Below are 22380 nucleotides of genomic sequence, written 5' to 3' on the forward strand. Positions count from 1 at the left end.
TACAATCTTAATAACTATTAATTTTGTATTTAATCATTTATAATTGATATATAATTGTTCACGAAGGCTGGAAGTGAAAAACACCTATATTCAGGTGTGCATAATTATTATTTCCTTTACAGATAAAATGAGCCAAAAAAGAGATTTAACTCAGACTAAAAAGTCAATTTATTATCAAATTATTAAATGCCCATGAGAAGGATGCAATACTAACGCAGTACTAGAAATTGCAAAGTTAAGGCATAACCATTGGACAGCGAAATGCTCATTGGGTCAACAGGGTCAGACAAGAAAACCTGCTTAATAATTATGCACACCTGAATATTAGGCGTTTTTTACTTCCAGCCTTCATGAACAATTATATATCACTTATAAATGATTAAATAAAAAATTAATAGTGTTATTAAGATTGATGTGGTTTGGAATTATGAATGAAATGGAACCTCTTACTGCATGACAACAATAAGCTCATTTGTGTCTGTTTTTATTTAGAAGAAACATCCGAGACCAAGTTGTTACTTAAATGAAGTTCTCAGTTATCTTTTCTTTTAAGTCTCCTGAGATATTCAAGACCACAATATGAGCAATTCAATTGACCTCTTTCTTTCCTGTTTATCTATAAAGGGAAAAAAATATTTGTATGAAAATGCATGACTAATTAAATGATTCAGCACTGCCCTTTTCTAAGAAATGACACATATTCAAAAACGAAAATAAGCAGATTCATTTATCAAATCATATTAAGTCTTATTACAGAAAAGTGAATTAAGAGAAATATGACAGGATGGGAAACAAACTTGTTGCAACAACAAAGATGCACAACAAAGGTGTTCATAAAAACAAATCCAGCATTGAGACCCCCTGCATTAGCCTGTGGTGTGCGTTACACAGAGGCAATTAAGGAAGGATACTGATGTAATGAACTTCTAAGTGTGTGTGTGCGCTGTGTTGTGAAGTTGTGAAGTGGGCCTTATGTTGAGCCACTGCTAAATGAGTGTTGAGTTTCAGTTGCCCGGTCAGAGGACTGTAGGCCCAATGAAAATGTATGCGTGTGTGTCCGGCCTTGTGGATGGCAGTCAATAACCAGATGCTTGGAGAGAGAAAAAAAACATCACACAGTACTTGCATTTCCATGCCCGTCGGGGTGGTCTTGAACTGTGTGTGGGGGGCTGCTAGGCTGTTGTTAATTGCACAGCCACAAATATGCAACTGGCCAAAACATGATTCAATCTGTACTCAATTCACTAAACAGCATTTTTCTGCCTGACTGACTGATGGGCAATGGTACAATTACAATGATTTGCTTAATCTATCTGTCAAACCAATCCCAGAGGGTAATTTTATTGCTCAAGGGTTGCTGTTTTTTTAGCTCAGGAGACTTCTAGACATGGAGTTATTCTTCAAAGTTCAACCTTGTCTCAAATGTTTCTCTTAGAATAAAAAGACAAATTAAGGCTTTTCACACTGCGCTTAACGTCATTCTAAACACCGCTTTTAACCCTGGGTAAAGGAATGTTTTACACTTTTAGAAGCGAGGTTACCACCGCTTTGCCCAGGGTTATGAAACCCTGCACCACCTTTGCGGTGTTAACCCCACAATGCGGTGCCAAACTTGTACAGTGTGAAACAATGCAGTGTTAGAATGTTACAGCTAGCAACAGACAACCAATCACGTACTCATAATCGCGTGATTTGGACAGTCACGGAAACACTGCGCATTGTATATAAACAGGAAATTCAGCGTTTGAGAGGAAAAAAGTCAAATGCTTGCAGAAACCAGGACAATTTCAGTGAAGAAGAGATCATTTCATTCTTACCTTTATAAAAATGTCCATTAGAGCTAAAATATTAACGTCAATAGAATAGGTCAGATAATGTGATTGTGGAAGAATTTTATGAGAATTTTTGAGATCATATTGGAATCTCTGGCTTTTTGAAACAGTGTGGAGATCTCTTTAAACTCTAGAGCAGTGGTTCTCAACAAGTGGGCAGGTCTCAGGATGACATAAATTGTGTTTAATTAAATTTAATATATCTCTGTTAAAAGAAAAGTAAAAAAAAAAGCAGTTTTGTCATAATTCCATTAAATATTTTGTTGGACAATGGAGTCAAAGAGGTTGAGAACCACTGCTCTAGAGGAGATAATGTACATGTGATACTTCTGGGGTTTTTATTAGGAGAAAAGTCTGACAATCAGGAGTCAAGTCACTTTCGATTTAATCTAAGTGCAGTGAAGGAGAAGATCTAATTTGTGATTTCTCTTTCCTATAGGATGAAATTTGCTTTTGATGAGCATCAAGGTCCAATTTAATATTTCTCTCTATCACTTTACCATCAGATGAACAAGGAAAATCATTGTCAGCAAAGTGAGATGTTAATCACTGATGGTGAGAATAGGTGGAGACGTCTTGGGCTAGTCCAACTCAAGTGCCGGGGTATGCTGAGAGTGTCCAAAGTTTTTACCCACAAAAGATGATGAGGAAATGGTAGCATCCATTTTACTGTTGCTTCAAATTAACCTTTAACTCTGGAAAAAAAACAGTTGGGTGAACTCTCTATTTTGTGAGATATTATTCATGCCTCCCTACATACACACACACATATGCATACTATCAATCTGCTTAGTGAAATGTCAGAGACACAAAGGGTGTACCAACACACACAAGATACCAGACTGTAAAAAGACTGATATGATAAATACAAATACAAAACTCATCATCTCTACACCAACTGCACAACTTGTGAAGGAATCATTCGTTTGAGACAGAATCGGTTCGTCTAGCTCTCAGACTAAGTCAAGTGAATGAATTTAACTCACAAAGGTAAGCATCTCACAGCACAGGAAGCTTTTTGGTGAATAACTCATATTTTGATCCGTTTCTCACACAAAAAACTTGTAATATAGCATGTGAGTCATATGGACCATGCTTTTGATAATTTCACCTTTCTCTGTGACCTTTTTGAAACTTGAAACTGCCAGTCCCCGTGTGAACTATTTGCATGGGAAAGAACAACCACTAGAATGAAGAAAGTCACACCGGTTTTGAACAACATAAAGGTGAGTAAATGAAGAAAGAATTTTCATTTTTGCATGAACTATTCCTTTAAATATGATAACGTATGGAGGAACGGTCCTGGAGCACAACCGGTGGGCAAATGCACCATCAGCAGTTGTGCAAGTCAAATAAGGAAGGGAGAAAGAGAGAGAGAAAGAGAGACCCCTTAGTGCTTTCTCTCGTTGGCACAGAACAATGATTCACGCCATTGCCTGCCGTATCCCACAAATGAGGCATTACGTACAGCGGTTACAGTTACTGCAGGAAATACGTCCTTTCTGTTCCTCTCAACAATCATTTCATCCCCATCCTTCTGTTTTCCTCTATTCATCCTCTACTTCACATTGTATCAGAGCAGGCGGAAGGTCTCCCGCCACGACGGGCTGCAAAATAACAACTGTCACCTTCAGCACAATTCATTAAAGCAATTTAACGTTGCTGCCTTCCAACATAATTTTTATAATTGAAATTTAATTCTCCTACGATATTATTTTTTTTTGGAAGGAGGGGGTTAATTGACATTTGTGCTAATTAATTGCCAGGCGGGGAGATGTTTATGTGGAGAAGTTAAAAACAAAAAGAGACACAGAGAGCAAAAGAGAGGGGCGACGTGCTGAGACGGTCTCATCATCACGGCCTTCCCTCCTGTGGATTAAAGGAAAGGAGAAGGATGGAGGGATGGAAGGAGTGACTTCACTTCGCAGTCGGGGATTTAATTGTGCAAGGATTCCATTACCTCTGCACAAATGTCACGTTTGCTTCTGATCAGGGGCAAAGGCAGAGACTGGCACCGTGCCAGTTCCACGGCACAGAATATACAAGCACGCTCACACGAAGCTGCAAAGCGAAAAAGACAGGAAGACTAGTGAACGACAGCCGAGCGCAAGTGTGAAGGGACAGTGACACAAAAAGTGGGGCAAAGGCAAATGGGCAGAAGTATCAACAACTGAATAGAAGAAAACAAACCCAGCCCAGATTAAAAAAAGCGATCTTAAGAAAGATTGGGGTTTCAGGATGACTGTTCCATTAGACAAGGCAAAGGAGATCTCTTTAATGTCTCAGTGTTTTGTCCTAGACAGCAATGAGATTAAATGGAGACATTTGCTTAGGCCTCCTACAGTAATTTGCAGATAGAGAAAATAAGAAAATAACCCAATGTATACATTTTTCAATTTGCCAGATACTAAAGTCCCACGTTTCTCCAACAGCAATAAGATTAAAAAGCAGTGCAAATGGAAAAGAAAAATAATAAAGAAAGACCCCAGTAATCTCACATACACTCTAGAGCTCAAAATGTCTCAAACTGTGCTCAAATTTGCCAGATATCAGCTGTTTTGCCTAGAAGTCTTTAGATCTTTAGAAAAGATCTCAATATGTCCTAAAAGTAGAAATTTCAATATGAACTCAGAACATTTCTGATCAAATTTCTCATTAAAATTCTTCCAAAACTAAACACACTTATAGTATGTCAACAAATGCCTCATTTATTTTCCATTTTTATTTCTTCTAGGGAATTTATGAGAAACCTCATAAGCCAAAGTTGATACTTTAATGAAACGCACGTGAAAAAAAAAAAAGTAGTCTTCTGAATTATGAAAGAGTAATTAAAAAAAAAAAAAACACATCTGGGTGTAGTCACAGCGAAATATGTACATCCTTATTACTACAATGCAAAACAAAAAAAGATGTAGCACAGCAGATAATATTCAATTGCGTGGTTTCAAGGAAGAATACTGAAGATAACATACCACAGTCACTTGTTTGGACGAGATTGACATTCCATTGTTCCAATCAGAATTCAGAAAAGGGAACAAAGGGGCGGAACCATTGGATACGGTGCAGCCAGCTCAATCTGAAATACAAAATGAGTACAAAAGACAAGAGAGACACACACAAGTGCATATTAAAATCAGCAAAATTACAAACAGGAATTGATACCATTCTCTAAAGGTGGGGGAAGTCCCTTAAATTCACTCAACCCACATAAACCTGGATGATGACTCAAATGAGAAAGGAAAAAGGCAAAACGTGATGAAATCCGACCACAAATGCTTAATTTGGTGACAAATTAATTCCAGAGCTGACCTAAATGCATCTTAACACATTTTCAGATTTAACAGCAAGCATTTATGGCACTTGTGATATTTACACAGAGCATCTGATAATCAGCTCAAATCTGCAGTGCTGTTCTGATGAATCGTAGTGACTCGAGGGACGACTCATCTAAGGAAATGCTGCGGCCACACACACTACTTGACAGAATTCTCTGGAACATTTTGTCAGATCCCGTAAGTCGGTGACACGTAGCTTAGACCAATCAGCATCAGTGGAGGTGATTTGCATAGTAAAACGCTTATTGCAGAGGTCAGCATTTACTCGAGTGTGTTCTCAGTCAGAGCGACAGGGAGACAAAAAGAGAGAGTGACAGAAAAAGGAGGGGGTAAAAGAATGCGAGATGGTGAGAAAAAGAGAGGGAACAGAAAGTGACGAAAACAAAGAGAAGTGTCTGTCCTTCGTTAACCCAGTGCAGGTCTGCGTGGTGGCATTTTATTCGTGCGAGGGCAAATTGCTTGGCTATTGTTGCCATGCTATTCAACAGAAGGCCAGGCCATAGATTTAATATTTACGATGTGTCTGATGGCAATATAAAATTAACCAACATTGTGAACATTGCAATGATTTTAATGCACTTTTTATTTGCCTATTAATTCTCTAAAAGACTGCAGCACACTGGTTACTCATGTCACAACGAGAGAGCTAGAACAGAAATATCTTAATAGTGCTTAAACACGACTAGCAAATGCAAATCGAGTTGGGAAATGTGTGTATATAAATAACAAATAAAATAAATATAAGTTTTTAGTAAAATATATACTGTTTATTAATATTGCTTAATTATTATTAATAAATAGCATATATTTTAATACATTTCTTAACATTGCTGTTTATTGTTTACTCTCCTATTGGTGTGCGTTTTTATATTGGTGCATAAATAAATATGATAAAGAATATATGAACTATCCTGCACCCACTAGTAAAATATATCAAAAATATCTGAATAATATTTGGTTTGATTGGGGATATATATATATATATATATATATATATGAAAAAGTGGATATAATATTATATATAATATATATAATATTATATTATATTATATTATATTATATACACACACACACACTACTGTGCAAAAGTCTTAGGCACGTCAGTATTTTCACCCCCCAAAAAATGGTTTTAAAGCCAGTTATTTATATATTTTGTAGGAAATATCAGTTTACATTTCCAAACATTAATTTTTGCTTAGGGGGGGTGAAAATACTGACGTGCCTAAGACTTTTGCACAGTACTGTATATATACACAGTCAAACCAAAATTTATTCAGACACCTTGAACATATTCATTCAGTTTAGTCACTATATTTTATAGTATAAAAAAAAAGGAAAAAAAAAGGGTAATAGAATATGACAAGATCTCAGAGATAAACTGTGTCAGAAAACATTAATCTTAATTATGTCAGATAACATTTAAAGGTGGACTCAGTATTATTTCAAATACACTGTATGGAAGTTAGTCAGGCCGACACCAATAACGAACGCGTAACCAGGGGGCGTATGATGGTCAAGGAGAGAGAACGAGCAAGAGGGAGATTTGAAAATAAGAAAAAAAACCTGCAGAATGAGAGATGGGACACAATACAAAAGAGCTCAAAAGAATATCATAGGAATGGTTTATGACTGGGCAAGCACTTTAGGACGCTTTTATATTAGGAAAGCTTTTCAGCGCTGGAGAGAGCTAAGTGGGAAGACCTGAAAATAGACGCAGAGGCTGCTTTGATCCCGCTTCTCATGTGATTAACACGGTTTTGATTGTCTGGAGCTGCGACTAACAACGAACGCTTTGTATTTTCTCTTGTGTTCTGTGCATTCATTTTTTGTGCTTCCTTGTCGTTCATTCATCAACTGCGCTTAATTTTCGTGAAGCATTTTGTTGTGCATCAGTGGTGATAAACAGACATCCACTCACATTGCATATGTAACAGCGGCCAGCTAGTGAGAGTTGTACAGGTAAACCACTGCACACTGACGATTGCTAGAGAATGCGGTCTTTAGCGTCATTGTTAGTGCACTCGCCTCGCATGCCAGCAGCGATCGGGCCGGGGTTCGAGAATGACTCAGAGCAGGGTGGTTGGGATTGGAGATTGAGTTCTGGAGGCGGAGCAATGAAGAGAGGGGTGGTTGTGTTTGGGTTGATTTCAAATTTCAACAATGTCCAACAACATTGTTCAAAATCTACTTACCGCACCTTTATGCAAAACATGGTCAGGTCAAAGTGTCTGAATAATTTTTGGCTCTATATATAATATAATATAATATAATGTATATATAATGTCATTAAAAAAAAACAATCAGAATACTGTAAGATTTTAATAATTCAAAAAAAAAAAAAAAAAAAAAAAACTCCCAAAATACACACAAACTCAAGCCCGTGCCTTCCTAGAGGCCAAATATTCACAGTCTGCCCCCAACAGACCCAAAAAAAAAAAAAAAAAAAAAAAAAAATATTCAACCCTTGCATTACAGCTCATCTCTATGTAATTCCTCTGCGTGGAATTCGGCTAGCTCTAACCCCCTTAGTTGGCCGCATTCCTCTGTTCCACGTCGGGCGCTGAGCAGCTTCAGATAAGAGCCGTTCTGATTAGCCACCCGCGTTCTTGTCATTGCTGCAGAAAATACACGATCCCAAAAGACCCCTCGCTGGTATTTATGACTCTCACATCACTGAACTCCAAAAATAGGGAGTTAAAGGAGCAATAGCTACAGGTAGAGAGACAGAGAGAGAGAGAGAGAGAGAGAGAGAGAGAGAGAGAGGGAGGAGTACTTTAGTATTTGAAGAGCAGCTAGAGCAGCTCCAGGATAAAGATGGATCATCCAAACTTCCTTGAGAAAAAAAAAAAAAAAAAAATGCCACATTTACATTAACTTTTAAATCAAAACTTTATCTTTACCAACAGGAAATAGAAGGAGAAAAAAAAATTAAACAGGACAGGACAGGACACTTAAAAAAAAAAAAAAAAAGAATACATAGCTGTCAACAAGAGTGAGTCTGACTAATTTATCAAGACTTTTACTAATCATCTATTTAATTCTTGAATGACTAGTCAACCAGTTTAAATCCACATGAATTTTAGTTCTAAACTTACGTCAACAACAGATTCATTTGTACTGTAGCTACTTTTTTACTACTAGACAAATGTGATCATTTCAAGTTTTTCTCACCAGTTTCTTTTATATCATAAGATATTTAATTGATTTCTTGATCATTAAGTCTCCTGTTATATTTTTGATTGTTATTTATATTTTTTTATAATTTATTATTATTATTATTATTATTATTGATTTGCTAAGTTATGATAAATCTGGGTTTGGCTTTGTCATGATGGGAAATGGCATGTAGATTGATGTGAAAAAATAATTAAATGATTTTTAGTAGAGATTGCAACATAAAATGTGATGCATGTTCAGCGATAGACTATGTTCAATATATGAATAATCAACCTCAAAGAAATAATATCTCCTTCTGGGCATGTAAGGACTCACAAAGGTTTGACTCAGCTACTTCATTTTGGTGGCATACCAGCTGCTCAATACAACACCCCTCGGCATCTCCAACATGTGGTTTTAATCCACACATTTCACACAAATTGCCAGCCCTGTCAGTCTCAGACAGAAACCAGTTACCAACCACTTTAGAGTAGTTTGATAATTGCCAGTTATTTGTGTGTCAAGTTTCCCACAACTGCGAAAAGACTAGAGAAAAGTCACACTGTGTGTGATAAAATGTACTTCACTCATGGTATTGTTTCTGCTTTATATCAAAGATGTTGACTACCCATCCATCACAATGAGACCCATAATCTAAAATAAAAGAGAAAAAAAAAAAAAAAAAAAAACAGAGCAATTTAACCTGCTAGTGCTACCTAATATTTTACATGGCACTATTACAAAAAAAACTCCAATCTGAAGCAGATCACTTAGCAACATACTGCATAAATGAAGTTTTTCACACAGATCTCCTAAAACACTCTTCCATGGCTGCCACTGGTCAGTCAAACATTAGCCCCGCCCCAAACTCACACCATTGATTGAGTCACTGTTGCTATGCCAGGCTGATCAGGATTCTCCAACAAATAAAGCACCGTTTGGAAAGCACCACAGAGTCAGTTCTTAAACTTTGAAGAATGTATTCTAGCAATTGCTTGCTTATAATTATCTCTGCATATTAAGCTTGCAAAAACATTATTATTTATTTTATCTTAGAATGCCATTTGACATGCTATGTTCTGAGCCTTAGCATGATTTTGTGTAATATTGCTTTTACACAACAGTACAATAAACAAGAAGTTAACAGACCTTAGTCAAGTTTGCCGCCATTTTGAATTTAACACAGATGAAAACGAGGCTGTTAGGGATAGATGTGTAGGTCCTAGATCACGTAATTTTGAGTTTTTGTCTAGAGAATTTTTTTGTTGTTGTTGTTCATGGAAAGACATTTCGACAGCTGAATAATTTGCGTTGTTGTTAAACAACAGTAGAATCCATTTAACGCACTGTATTCCATCCCTCACATTCTCGCTTTCACTCCTGTCAAAAATTAAATATGGCTCTACCCAGACTAAGGTCTATATTGAGTAACTTACATTTTAGATACATTATTGCCAAGTTATTTTTCTCCGCCAAAGAAATAGTTCCAAACAAAGCCACAGCAGAATTATCCAGCGTGTCTCGGAGCAAACAGTAGTTGCGTTTCATTACTGAATGAATCTGTGTTGAATGAATGATTCAATGACTCGCTCTTGAAGACAGTCACATGTTTTGTTTCCTGAATGAATCAGTGGCTGCATCCGAAAGCTTAGGCAGCTGACTTGTTGCCTCGCTGCTCTATCAGGCAATGAATTTGTAGGTAGCGTTTGCGCATGAAGGTACCTCATGAAACTGATTTTGTGCAGACTTCTGAGGAAGTATAATGGTTTAATGATCTACAACAAAGCAGAGAGCTTTGGTGATAACCAAGCAAACATTTAATTACTACAATAGCAATTTCTCGCTAGACATCGAAAAGTGTAAAACGTTGGTCAAAAACACACATAATACATTTACACACAAACTGACCAACAACCACAATTTTCAGATGCCATCTTTATTTTTTAGCCTGTCGCAGAATTTAACACACTGAATTGTGGGATATCAAAGGCAGCAAAGGATACATCTATGCTGTCTTCAAAAATCAATCAGAATCAGATAGGCTTGCTACAACAGTCAGTGTTCATCTGCAAACACACATCATCTTCTTGCCCCCCACACCCTCGCTCTGCTCCACATCATTATGAATGCCCGTGCGGCCGTGCGCATTTTACTTTCCCTTTCAAGGAGCAAAAGAGGGGAAAACTCCAACTAGACTAACTACGGGAGAATAGCCGATTTGCCGTAGTCGATAATTCATGACAGATTATATATAAACCCGATTTCAAAAAAGTTGGGACACTGCACAAATTGTGAATAAAAACAGAATGCAATGATGTGGAAGTTTCAAATGTCAATATTTTATTCAGAATACAACATAGATGACATATAAAATGTTTAAACTGAGAAAATGTATCATTTTAAGGGAAAAATAAGTTGATTTTAAATTTCATGGCATCAACACATCTCAAAAAAGTTGGGACAAGGCCATGTTTACCACTGTGTGGCATCCCCTCTTCTTTTTATAACAGTCTGCAAACGTCTGGGGACTGAGGAGACAAGTTGCTCAAGTTTAGGAATAGGAATGTTGTCCCATTCTTGTCTAATACAGGCTTTTAGTTGCTCAACTGTCTTAGGTCTTCTTTGTTGCATCTTCCTCTTTATGATGCGCCAAATGTTTTCTATGGGTGAAAGATCTGGACTGCAGTCTGGCCATTTCAGTACCCGGATCCTTCTTCTATGCAGCCATGATGTTGTAATTGATGCAGTATGTTGTCCGGCATTGTCATGTTGGAAAATGCAAGGTCTTCCCTGAAAGAGACGACATCTGGATGGGAGCATATGTTGTTCTAGAACTTGGATATACCTTTCAGCATTGATGGTGCCTTTCCAGATGTGTAAGCTGCCCATGCCACATGCAATCATGCAACCCCATACCATCAGAGATGCAGGCTTCTGAACTGAGCGCTGATAACAATTTGGGTTGTCCTTGTCCTCTTTAGTCCGGATGACATGGCGTCCCAGTTTTCCAAAAAGAACTTCAATTTTGATTCGTCTGACCACAGAACAGTTTTCCACTTTGCCACAGTCCATTTTAAATGAGCCTTGGCCCAGAGAAAACGCCTGCGCTTCTGGATCATGTTTAGATATGGCTTCTTTTTTGACCTATAGAGTTTTAGCCGGCAACGGCGAATGGCATGGTGGATTGTGTTCACCGACAATGTTTTCTGGAAGCATTCCTGAGCCCATGTTGTGATTTCCATTACAGTAGCATTCCTATATGTGATGCAGTGCCGTCTAAGGGCCCGAAGATCACGGGCATCCAGTATGGTTTTCCGGCCTTGACCCTTACGCACAAAGATTGTTCCAGATTCTCTGAATCTTTGGATGATATTATGCACTGTAGATGATGATAACTTCAAACTCTTTGCAATTTTTCTCTGAGAAACTCCTTTCTGATATTGCGCCACTATTTTTCGCCACAGCATTGGGGGAATTGGTGATCCTCTGCCCATCTTGACTTCTGAGAGACACTGCCACTCTGAGAGGCTCTTTTTATACCCAATCATGTTGCCAATTGACCTAATAAGTTGCAAATTGGTCCTCCAGCTGTTCCTTATATGTACATTTAACTTTTCCGGCCTCTTATTGCTACCTGTCCCAACTTTTTTGGAATGTGTAGCTCTCATGAAACCCAAATGAGCCAATATTTGGCATGACATTTCAAAATGTCTCACTTTCAACATTTGATATGTTATCTATATTCTATTGTGAATAAAATATAAATTTATGAGATTTGTAAATTATTGCATTCCTTTTTTATTCACAATTTGTACAGTGTCCCAACTTTTTTGGAATTGGGTTTGTAAATCCATAACGCAAGTAAGTGCAGGTAGGCATTCACGGATTGAGTGTGTGACCGTGCACTCGCACAAATGTGACCACGTCAAATTTTAACTCACACATTCTCAAAAAATGGTCGCATATTTGACCATTTTGGTCTGGAGCCCTGCAAAGGCAGCATCTTTAGGACGTGGCCAGTGTTTTTGAACAAATCGATTAAATGAATGACTCAATTACTCACTCATAAAGCTTGGTGCCACCTATTGATGTGACGATGTAACCTACAGAAACTATAACTAAATGAAACATTTCAAATAAGGAATAATATCTGAAAATAATTGTATCATAATATTTGCTTCTTTTACTTAAATAATGAGCATTATTATTTTTAAAATAAAAATAAAAATATATACAGTAAAAAAAATGGTTCTTGATAAAAAGACCAAAGAACCTCAGGTGATGCAAAGAGCCACAGAAGAACGTTTATTGGTGGTGCTGGTGGTTTTTCAAAAACCCTAACTTTAGGCTTATTATTACACATCAGTACGTAAACATCAGCCATACCTTAGTAAATCGCATAGCAATGCTCTTGCAGCCAACCACAAAAACTAACATTGTGGTGGCAAGTTTTGCACAGCCACCAGACATCAGACACACTAAAAAATCAAATTGTAAGTGTTCGGCTCACAGTAAATACTCTTTATACTGTGTTTTCATTGTTTTACTGCATTATCGTACTGTATGATTGTACAGCTGTATGTGTGTTTCATCTACCGTTGCATTACACAGCACTGAACACAATTACCACCACCATGATTGTGCAGCAATAAAGAAGTGTGAATCCTGAATCTGGACCTCATCTTCAAGACAATGACCTACCAAAGACAGGACAATTTAAGGGAGTGGTCTGCCTGTGGCGGTCTCCGTTTTGACCCGGTAGCACAGGAAGAGCCAGAGGAGATCGAGATGATTTAGAGCTCTTCTCTTAGACGTGCTGACAAGGTTAGAGGGTCAACACAGACATTAACAGGTCAGTGTGTGGCCCACTTGGGGACAATTACTCCTGGCCGCGGCTAAGTGGACACTTGATTGAACACGACAGTGCTGGGAATGCGCCATCCCTATAGATAACAATTCTAAGGACCATTTAGGATAAAAAGCCCTTGTGATACGCGCCTTTATGGCCCAAATTCATCTTTCTTTGCGCTTTTAAAAAAGAATGCTGGCAGTGTGATCGAGGGGTTATTCTCTGGGCAGAAGGAAGAGAAACATTAGAGAGAGTTTGCATCCTTTGATGCTTTCAGAGAGATCACACAAGAGCAAGTACAAGGTGAGGGGGTTGCTGGAGGAATCCATGAGATGGTTTATCTCAGTTTAGAAGATTGTTTCCCTTATCACGCTGAGCCTGTTAATATGTGTTTTGATTGTTTTGTTTGGGTTTATAGTCGATTACAAGCTGCGATATAATTAAATTCCAAAGGAGAATCCGCAGCATTTAAATTTTTGATAATTGAGGTTATATGCGCATCCAATTATTGCAGTTATTTGTAAGGTGCTAAAACAATCATTTTTACTGCCTGTTAAAAAAAAAAAAAACTTTGGCTTGACTTTTACACACTGGCATCTTACAGTACAGAGGAGTGATTGCAACACTGAATGCAAACAGACAGATTCAAACCTCTTTCCACTTTGCCGTATGTTTAGAAAAGCTCAAAGTGGACCCACTTTCTAGATGGCCAACCTTATTATGCTACAATTTTTCTTTTTCTAAGCGAATTTTAATGCCAATAACACCAATGCAAAAAAAACAACATATATATCTCTACCTACATGTGCTCTTTCTTTTTTGAGAAAAATGGTCCTGAAAAATGACTGCATTGCAATGTCTGCTAAAGAGGTTCTTTTTGTCGACGGAGTTTTTGAAATGAGCGCATGGGTAAGAACAACCCCCCTCCTTCACAGCTCATTTAGAGGGACCGCCTCCCAAAACTCGTGCACGAGTATCTGAACACGAGTGTTTACCACCGGCATTCGTTGTGTTATTAAGCCGGGCACACATTTAACGACTAGCTAAAACATTCTGACTATGCTCAACATACAGCGATTGTTTCCTGCTCCTGAAGCAGATTTATATACTTTCACATGGAATTTGAACACCGACTGTAATCGCAGACTGAAAGCAACTGGCTCTGACTGGACGCGTTTGAACGCGATCAGTCATAAGTATCAATTTACATTCATAATCGGCCTTACAATCGTTAAGTGTGTGCGCGACTTAAAGCCGTGGATTCATTATGTCGGACTCACCGCAGGTGACTCATAATCTGCTGTTGTTACTCCTGTCTCCTGACAAAAACATTGCATGCAGCGCCTGTGGAGTGTGGAAAGTTACTGGAGCGTGCAGCCGCGCATCTCTCACATGGATCGTCATGGCAGTGATTGACAAGCCAGAGGGCCAATCGTTTACGCGATGATCGCGTAAACGATTGGCTGATGTTTTTAAGGCCCTACCTTGTGCACAGATGATGTATATTAATATTATTACTTTCAGTGCACCTAATAAATAGTCTTTTATCAGATAGTAAAGACAGTTTCAAGTAATATTGCAAAAATGTATAAAACAAAACATCCTCTTTAGCACCTTTAATTGGGAGACAAATTTTTTCATCTAGTGAAAACTTTTGGTAATGTGGCCAAACAAAATCTAACTGAAAGCTCATCAAGCTCAAATTTGGAACACAACTTGTTTAGTTTTATGGCTTTGATTTCGTTTTGATTTTGTTTTTGAAAATATACTTTTGATATAAAAATTTAAAATAGAATTTTTATGCATTTTCATAATAAATGTAAAATTCTGTAACTTTTTTCACTTCAGCAATAATTTGCCAAGTGTCGTCTTTGAAAAGAGATCAAAATTAAGTAATTATGTAATTATGTAATTATGACAGTTTAGGTTGGAAATTTCATTTTCAGGTCTATGCTCAAAAAGTTAATAAATGGATTATAATTACAGAGTAAATATAATTTAGTACCAAAAAATACAAAATATTAAATTAAAAAAAACATTATCAAAAATATATTACATTAATTTCATTGAAAAAAAAAATAATTTTTTTGACCGACACACAAAGACCACCAGAGGGTAAATAAATTGGTCACACTTTAGTTCAACTGACACTAGTTTGAAATAAAGAGGAATTTAATAAATTGTAATGGAAAGAAAATCAACACATGTAATGCATTCTGGAAAATGAGGTTTTCTTCCATCCTGGTCCATGTTATTTATTAAAAATGATGTAATATATAAACAAAATACAAATCCATCTATTTGAAAATTAAATTCAAATAGCAATTTTGCATCCCATTTGCAGTCCAAACCTTTGTATTCACAGAATCCAAACGCAACAGAAAATGTTCTGTTTGTCATACTATAACATTACAAAATGTAACAGGCTGCCAATGGGATAAAGAAAAATTGTGATATGCAGTGTGAGGGTATGTTTAGTAAAAAGCATGTGAAATGAAAACAAGGTCTTTGGGTTGTTGTAAGCTGAGCTTGTTTTGTGAGGGTTTCAGGCCTATGGATTGTTGGATTGTTTACTTAAGTCTTGGCAGCAGAAAATCATCTCCACATTGTCCTGCTCCTGCTGTCGGCCCGGGCAGCATCGATTGCAGCTGTAGCGCGTTAGGGAGATGCAGAGGACACAGTTCACTTAAGCCAGGGCGCACGCTGTATGAGTTTTGCCACGATTTTGCTGTTAAGACAAATTTCGAGAATCATAAGAGATTTCTGACAATATCTAACACTACTTTTTTGTAAATTTCCCAGGCAAAAGATTGTCAATATTAGAGCTGTACCATTTCAATTTAGCTTGTCAATAAGGATGCCAAAACATGACATGACTGATGTAAAACAGCCAACCAACACTGTCAATTGTGACCAAAGTCTACAAAGACGTATATAGTGTTGTCCGGCATAAAAGCCGTGGCCTATTCCCAAGATTTCACTGGGATCATTTCGTACAATCTGACAAGTAACAATTGTAAAGGACAAAAAAAAAAGAAAAAAAAGCAGACAGCTATAGTGCGGCCCGCCTATACGTCATGAAGTGTAAAAGTGTGGCAGAAAATAAAAGAGGTTGGGTTGGAAGGTGAAAGTGAGAAAAGGATAAACACAAAGCAGAAAGCCAGGGAAAGAAAAAGAGAGAGGAATAAATAGATATCGAACGGGGATGCAGAGGCAGTGAAAAGAGAGAGAAAACGCCACACCATTGTCTTCCACACCTCCTAAAAATAGAATTTTGTTCAAAAAGACTGTAGAGCGAGAGAGAGGGGTGAAAAATCACTTATCCTAGTGCCCGCTGGACTATCCCATTACCACGAGAGCCCAACTACAGACATTTCCCTTTACCACAACTCGCACAAAGCCGAGACACTTGGAAGTGATGTACTCGCAAAAGGAAGCGAGCTGAGGAAGCAAGCGTCTCCTCTTTTTACCTCGCTCCCCTCCGCCCTCATTAACTGGGCTCTTTTCCAATTCATTTAGGAAGCCCCGAGAGTCTGCCTTCCCCTGGAATTTACCGAAATGACACAACATTAGCAGATTTGCATATGCAAAACGGGTCAAGCAACAGGCACTTGCTGCTCAATTGACCTATTGCTTGTTGTGGCAAGCCGAGTTATTCCCGCGGAACAATTCTGTAACCAAGTGGGCGTCATGCGAGTGCCATCTGGGTAACACTTATTTAAGGCTGGCAGAAGTCCCGTGGCAGCCCGCCTGGCGGGGAGTAGGAAAGGGGGAATAAATTGCATCATTTACTTGACATCCATTTGCCGTCGTGCCCGTTTAAAACCCATGACTAAATAATTTGGTTATTCGACTGCCAGTTACCACTGTCATCCAAATTGTGCGGTGCACGCGACAAACAGCGAGACTGTCAAATGCACTGACAAAGGACAGGCCTGTGATGTTTAACCATGCGAAAATACATAAGCATATTTGCAACTGGCAATCTATTTTTACAAAAGGCTTTTTAAAGAATGGTTCTATGTTACTGAATTATGACAACACACGCTTTTTTATCCAAGCAAGCGGTTTAGAAATTGTAGAACAAACCAGATGTTAATCATGTTATGGGTTTGGAGGACCATCTAAACTTAAGGATGCAAATGATTAACAATGAACAGAATGGAACAGTAATTCTCAAGAATGATAACTTCAGATGTCATCTCTTTGATGCATAAGAATTCATTTGGTTGCATTTAGTGTTGATTGCTGAAGTTCTGCTCCATTTTTACTGCTTCTTCCACATTTAATGGAGTTCTGCTGATTGATTTGAGTGTTTTAATGCAAAACTGTGATGCACGGACAAAAATGGGTTATTATGTTGGCCTGAGAAAGCCAACATATTGAAATTCTATTTAAAATTATTATTATTAGTATTATTGAGACTAAATTTTGGCAGAAGAGCAAGTAAAACATGTCTGTACACAATAATTAAATGATTAATTTAAATGTTAGTACATGGTACTTAAAGACACCTAATATAAGGCGAAGCCCAAAAAAAAAAAAAAAAAAATGCATTAATCGATTTATCCAAAAAAAAAATCATTAGATTAATCGATAATCAAAATAATTGTTTGTCACATCTCCATATACAAGAATTTTTAAAAATGTATTTACTTTGTGTATTTACTCCAGAACACCAAAAAGATGCACGTTGGCTCTTTTGCACATTCAGGCTTTCTCAAGCCAACATCAATGTTTGTTCACAAACTTTAGCTACTAGTTAATGGCTAATAGTGGAGTCGGGTGACCAGTCGCCCAAATAATGCAAAAATATTGTAGGCCCTATATGTAATAATTCTCTAACAAAACACAAAAATCTCAAAATCTAGAAAAATATGGGCTTATATATTAGTGGTGACCCCAAAAAAACTAAATGTATGTGGGAAAATAAGGTCATTTAAATAGCATTACAATCAATTTTAAATGGAAAAAGATCAGGTGTAACAAGAATAAGTATGAAGTATGATTCTTTACCGTTTCAGTAAATGACAGGTGATCTTCAAGACTGTGCACTTAAATCCCTTTAGTCTCGTTGAGGTGTCTGAAACCACAAATATATAAAATATATAAACCATCAACAGTCAATGTTACAGGATGTTTTTTTTTCCATGACTTTACTATCAATCAAGAAACAACAACCACAAAAAAAAGCTTTCACAATCTGAATTCAATTTAGGTTGACATTTGTTTTTGAATATGGATCCATTTTTCATTAATCAAAGTTTAATTTGCTCTAACCAATACACTAAATCATATAAAACAAAAAAAGTGTATTATACCAATAAACTACAAGTGATAAACCCTCCTGAAAGTATCCATTCAATCACTGTAAACAACTGTATATCAAGTACACAGAAATGCACTCAAAATTCCCATCTCACCCCTCTATGATATTTAATCAAAAGATTGATTCTCTCATTTTCAAGCTTTTTGAAGTTCACTCGGCATAGGCCAATTGATCAATCCACGCTTTGGAAGATCGTACATTATGCTCATTCATAACATCAAAATGCTTTTAGAGAAATATCCAGTAATCCCCAAGTACATTTCTCAGGCCTCTTTCTCAACACTTCGCTCTGCACTAGGAAAACAAAGAACCAACAAATGGTGCTTTATTTTTACAGAGTTTGATTTTTTCTTTCGAGCTCGGATATCACCACCTGTTTGAATAAGTACGTGTAAAGACAGCACTTGGATTTTTGTCAGGAACTTTCTGGACCTGAAATAAATGTTGTCATAGCATTTCAGTAAACATTTCAATTTGCTTGGGTAAACTGGCGCACGAGGAGCAAAACCACCTCTATGGCAACTCCTTGATATAACAGCGAGTCTGAAACAACAACAACAAAAACTCAATGTGTTCTCTAGCCTTGAGAGCACGTCAAGCACAGATTGGGCTGCATCCAAGAGCTGCGAGGAGCATCTTTCAAACAGCTTCTTGAAGTGAGGTTACAATGACTCAGAACAATTCACTTTCAGTCGGTTTCTGAAAGCGGCAAAGCAAAAAAGGCCGTACGTGAGCGCTTTCATGTGAATGAGGCAGGTTTGCTACTGAGTTTAAGATAATTACCATGCTTTCATAATGATCCATCAGATGAGGCCTTACATATCAAATAAACAAGCAACAACACGTCAATTAAGACCACCAGAATTGCTTCGAAGTTCAAACCAGCAAATAGGCCACATTTTGGTATAAACACACATACAGTTGTAAACAGAAGATCAAAGAAAAGTTCCATCGTTTTTTCTCCTTTGAATTCATTTGAACATTCAATTGGAAAAAAAGAAACCTTCTCGCAAAACTAATTAACATGCATGCTATGATAAGGTAATTAGTACTCGAGCCGGTTTCCTGATTAAACATACTCTAATTGAGAGCATGCTGCTATTGAGAGGGAGGAAAAACTCTATTCCCTTGGAGGGCACTTAAACGATGTCCCTTTCACAAACACGTAAGCAGAGACAAAACGTCTCAAAGGCTGAGACAAAACGCACATTAATTACCAGTCAACAATATTGGCATATACTCTATCCTTTTCCAAATATGTTTCGCCTCCATTTACAATGCTTAAAGAATACTTTCAAAACAATGTTCAGAACTTGTTGTTACTCTGACAGCTTGGCAAGTGGTAAAGTATACTTGATAAAAATATAATAATAAATATTATTATTATTATTATTACTATTATTAAAATAAAACATTTGATTTATACATCCATAAAATATGCAAAACTACATAGAAATCTAAATATATATATATATATCTCTTCAAACATATATAATATTATCCATGCATCATATTTTCTTTGAAGCAAATCTGAAATACTACGGGCCCTGAAGTATGGATCTGAGATCATACCAAAGGCATGAGCCAACAATGTGAAAATGTTCTGAATGTCTAACGTCTCATGATGACGCAAGTGAAGTTTATATATTTATCATATATATTTCTGTTATTTAGTGCAGCAACACTGCTCTGATTTCAGAAGTGCAAGAGAGGTTATGATGAGTAAATTCTAAACTAACTCTGTGTGAAAACACTGTTCTGAAGGTCTCTATAGCCAGCTGAGTTCATATTAAAGCATATGGCTCAGGCTTTCTGTACTTGTGCATGTCTTACATTTGTTGATTATGTGCATGTGTTTTTATGCATTGCAAACAAAAATATTTTAATTTCTGCAATGTAAAGAACATTGCTGTTGTGAAATCTACAAACTTAATTTCTTTGTTGCCAAGGTGATGCTTTCAAGGATATGAAGTTTATCAAAATTGACAGTCTTGAAAACAGACAAAATGGGTTGACATTTTTTGTTTTGTTTTGTTTTTGGCAATGGCATTGTTTTCCAGTAAAAGTGAGAATATGAATCTATATATAACCAAAAATTATTCAGACACTAGATATAGTTCATTTATGTAAGTGAGGATAGCAAAATAAAGTAAACTGTGACATATTGTACCAAAAAATTCTTCACACAGTGGACTACCAGTAAAATTGATTAAAAAAAAGGGTTACTTCACCCAAAAATGAAAATTCTATCATTTATTACTAACCCTCATTTGTTAATCTTCGGAACACAAATTAAGATATTTTTGTTGAAATCCGATGGCTCGTTGAGGCCTTCATAGGGAGCAATGACATTTCCTCTCTCAAGATCCATAAAGGTACTAAAAACACATCTAAATCGGTTCATGTGAGTACAGTGGTTCAATATTAATATTATAAAGCGATGAGAATATTTTTGGTGCACCAAAAAAAACAAAATAACGACTTATATAGTGATGGCCGATTTCAAAACACTGCTTCAGGAAGATTCGGGGCATAATGAATCAGCGTGTCGAATCAGCTGTTCAGAGCACCAAAGTCATGCGATTTCAGTAGTTTAGCGGTTTGACACACGATCCGAATCATGGTTCAACACGCCGATTCATTATGCTCCAAAGCTTCCTGAAGCAGTGTTTTGAAATAGGCCATCACTAAATAAGTCATTATTTTGGCGCACCAAAAATATTCTCGTCGCTTTATAATATTAATATTGAACCACTGTACTCACATGAACTGATTTAAATATGTTTTTAGTACATTAATGGATCTTGAGAGAGGAAATGTCATTGCTGGCTATGGAGGCCTCACTGAGTCATCGGATTTCAACAAAAATATATTAATTTGTGTTCCGAAGATTAACAAAGGTCTTACGGGAGTAGAACGGCATGAGGGTGAGTAATAAATGACAGAATTCTCATTTTTGGGTGAACTAACCCTTTAAGTGTTATCTGACATAATTAAGATTATTTTTTTCTGACAGTTTAACTCTGAGATCTTATCTTAATTTATTACCAATTTTTTAACTATAGTGAATAAACTGTATTAAAGAATTAGTCCACTTTTAAATAAACTTTTCCTGAAAATTTACTCACCCCCATGTCATCCAAGATGTCCATGTCTTTCATTCTTTAGTCAAAAAAAAAATTAAAGTTTTTGATGAAAACATTCCAGGATTATTCTCCTTATAGTAGACTTCAATGGGCACCAAACAGTTGAAGGTCAAAATTAGTTTCACTGCAGCTTCAAATTGTTCAACACGATCCCAGATGAGAAATAAAGGTCTTATCTAGAGAAACAATCACTCATTTTCTAAAAAGAATTTTTTAAAATGATATAAGTTTTAGCCATAAATGTTCATCTTGAACTAGCTGTCTTCTTCTTCTCTATTAGAATTCCAGCAGTGTATACACTGCTAAGTGTATTACTGCCCTCCACAGGTCAAAGTTTTGAACTAATTGTTATATACTATTGAACTAGCATATTGCATATAAAAATTTGTTCAAAACTTTGACCTGTGGAGGGCAGTAATACACTTAGCAGTGTCTACACTGCTGGAATTCTAATAGAGAAGAAGAACAAGTTTTGAACTAATTGTTATATACTATTGAACTAGCATATTGCATATAAAAATTAGTTCAAAACTTTGACCTGTGGAGGGCAGTAATACACTTAGCAGTGTCTACACTGCTGGAATTCAAATAGAGGAGAAGAAGAAGAGAGCTAGTTCAAGATGAGCTTATGGTTAAAACTTATATAATTTTCATTTTTTTTCAGAAAATGAGCGATGGTTTCACTAGATAAGACCCTTATTTCTCATCTGGGATCGTGTTGAACAATTTGAAG

At 36.8% G+C, this 22380-nt stretch overlaps 1 protein-coding gene across 10 annotated transcripts in view; it reads right to left on the reverse strand.

The window, feature by feature from the left end:
• The window catches only part of foxp1b (forkhead box P1b), a 205058-nt gene that overhangs the window by 176613 nt on the left and 6065 nt on the right, over positions 1-22380 (reverse strand). For 8 of the 10 annotated variants that reach the window (XM_048198849.1, XM_048198842.1, XM_048198838.1 and 5 more), the window contains exons 2-3: positions 18189-18255; positions 4805-4908 (exon numbers count right to left, since the gene is read on the reverse strand). The gene's annotated coding sequence lies outside the window, so the exon portion shown is untranslated. Of the gene's footprint in view, positions 1-4804; positions 4909-15746; positions 15901-18188; positions 18256-22380 lie in introns of all 10 variants that reach the window. The other 2 variants (XM_048198841.1, XM_048198843.1) reach the window with 2 other exon arrangements.

This window comes from Megalobrama amblycephala, linkage group LG8, assembly GCF_018812025.1.
Source record: "Megalobrama amblycephala isolate DHTTF-2021 linkage group LG8, ASM1881202v1, whole genome shotgun sequence".
In the NCBI taxonomy this organism is placed as follows: domain Eukaryota; kingdom Metazoa; phylum Chordata; class Actinopteri; order Cypriniformes; family Xenocyprididae; genus Megalobrama; species Megalobrama amblycephala.